Source organism: Haematobia irritans, chromosome 2, assembly GCF_050003625.1.
Source record: "Haematobia irritans isolate KBUSLIRL chromosome 2, ASM5000362v1, whole genome shotgun sequence".
Taxonomy (NCBI): Eukaryota; Metazoa; Arthropoda; class Insecta; order Diptera; family Muscidae; genus Haematobia; species Haematobia irritans.
Window position 1 is genome coordinate 77,864,054 of NC_134398.1, and position 2,768 is coordinate 77,866,821.

General features: G+C 27.7%; 1 long non-coding RNA gene across 1 annotated transcript; it reads left to right on the forward strand.

The window, feature by feature from the left end:
* The first annotated feature begins 1,647 nt into the window (after window positions 1-1,647).
* LOC142223053 (uncharacterized) lies at window positions 1,648-2,118 on the forward strand. Its single transcript, XR_012718523.1, has 2 exons — window positions 1,648-1,725; window positions 1,808-2,118. It is a non-coding gene; the product is annotated as an uncharacterized LOC142223053 (long non-coding RNA).
* The last annotated feature ends 650 nt before the right edge of the window (window positions 2,119-2,768 follow it).

Here is a 2,768-nt window from a genome sequence, read left to right on the forward strand (position 1 = left end):
AATAACAAGCAACAACCACCAACTTAATTCAATATCGCTCCCTGTTAAATAGCGCTCCAAGCTACTAAACACATATATGTTTATAGGCTATTTCTAAATTAATATATGTTTGCATCCAAGCATATTATATTTAAAAACATTTCATGTTCCAAACATAATATGTTCTAACATATTAACATATATGTCCCAAACATGTTATGCTAGTTTATGAACATTATATGCTTGCACTCAAAAATATTGTGTTTAAAAATTTGTTTTCCAAACATATAATGTTTATAGCCAAACATATGAAAAACAGTCTTTTTCATCCGTGTACCTACAGATTATTTCCCTTTTTATTATGTGTTGGAGTGTTTTTACTCACATTGAACATTTTAGTTAAAATAGAATAAAAATTAGTTAATATAATCCTTGACAGGTGTATATAATTTTTATAGATTCCTCATAGATTTGGTATATATTTTACCTTAACTTATAGATAGAATTCCAACTAATCAATAAACGTGCTACTGGAAAATGTGAGTGCATCATGCGAGGGAGTTTTTAGAGACATTTTGTGTATATCTCATATGATTGTTTGTGTTTGTTATTGCGTCATTTATGCTGTTGTTGGTTGTTTTGATTCTAGAGACAATGGAATGTTCCTTGTGTGTTGTTGGTATCTTTTGTGGTGAGAGTTGTTCTTTTTTTTGCAATAGCAAGATCAGAAAGGGATCGTGTGTGTGTGTGTGAAGTTGTTTTTCTTTACGGCATGTATGTATCCCTTATGACTATTTGTGTCTTTGAGTTTTATTGTTGCATTAAGTTATGTTGATGCATTTATGAAGTGCACACATGGATTTAATTTTGCAAAATTGTACGTGCGGTATTGGTGTTTATTAATGAAAATACATTTATTTCGAAACATTTTAGAAACTGAGAAGTGAATGACGTGATGTTAAAGGAGTCAAAAACGCTTTTTATTGATAAATAACAGATTAAGGAACTGTATATTTCTGTTAATATATTAGTTTAAAATTAGTGCGGATTTTAAATTGATTTACATAAAAAATATACAACATGAGTGGTAATAGGATGATTTATATTTATTCTACATCTGGATCACAGGTTGAGAAGCAACCATTTTTTTGAATCTATATTTTTTATGTTACAGCAATTCCTACAGGTGAGTACTAAGTTCGAGTTTAGCCGCTAAAATTAAAAATAAATCACTAAGCAAAGTATAAAATTATACGTCTTCGATACAAATTTAAATATAACTTGATGGAGAATAGCCCAAATCAAGTTTTTTATAAAGAGTATTTTTTATAATGGATTATTAAAGAAAACTTATCATGGAAATTGCAATTTTAGCCGCTAAACTCGAACTTAATATCCATCTTAAATACTAAATGCTATACTGACAAGTGGAAATTATGTCTAATTTTATAATATTTTTTATTTCAAATATATTCTGAGAATAATTTCAATAACGTCCCATTTGTCCATGGATATGATTCCAATAATGTACCTACTGGATGGATTTTTCAATGTGGTAAGTTTTTCTATAAACGGTATTTTGTCCGTTTTTAATAAAACCAAAATTTCAATTTATTAAAAATTATTTTTTTTCAATTGCAGCCATTACGAGACAGGTCTCGTAATGGTAATTTTTTGAATATTCTTACTGTTTAATACTAATTAAGCTGATATCCTTATTGACTCTAGGAAATACTCTTGAAAACCGTAAGTTAGAGATCAATATGAACGATAGAATTAATTAATTAATAATATTTTTCTTATATTTTGTATAACTTTGCAATTTCAGATGCTTATAAGCCAAATCCGCCCAACAAAAGTTAGCCAAAATCGATGAAATTGGACAATTCAATTGAATATAGCAACTTATGCCACATATATCTTTCATATGGATAGAAAACATGGAAATTTAAATTAATTAGTTTAGTCCTAATAACATAGAATATTACTCTTTTGAAGAAGCAATTACTAACTACCGACAAGTAAATGCGTCCAACGTACTAATAAAAATATTTCCTTTATTGTATATCATAAGCCATAGTTTTGTGTAATATAATAATAATTTTTTGAAATAAAATACTGGTGGTTATAGAAAATTGACTTGTTTTGTACGAAAAATTTCTTAGTTGTATACAGGCTTGTTGTACCTTTGATTCCTCAATTTCTCTACTTTTTTGAAAATTATACCGACAAAGAGTTTATTTCAAACCAATTTCTTAATACAGGTTTCCCAAAAAATTGTTAATTTTTCCGGATAGCAGGAATATTTTGAATGAGTTTAACTATATTCTTCCCACAGCATAGTAATAATGAACTAAAATACGATGTAATACATGAACTAATTTATAAGAAAATCATGAACTTATCTAGATGAAAAAAATCTTTGGCGCCAAATCAGGGTCATTCTTACTATGGGTTAGTTCATTTTCATAAAAAATAGTAAACTTTTTTTTCGGTGTAATAGGAACTCGTCATAGAACGAATGTCCACCGTTTCAACAGCCGTTGCAATAAATTTGCATCACTTCTTATGGTGTGATCCGAATTCAGAGTTTTGAATGTGAATTAAAAAGTTGTGTGATATTTTCCCAAATAAATAATTTTTATGTATTCGTTTTTTATTTGATTTTTGGTCGACTTTTTGTTAGAATTATATAAATATTTATAAAGACCTCGAGCTTCAAGAATATTAATTTATAATAATTTTTATATTTTTTTATGATTTTTAATGCATTCTAACGCTTGTTTGAA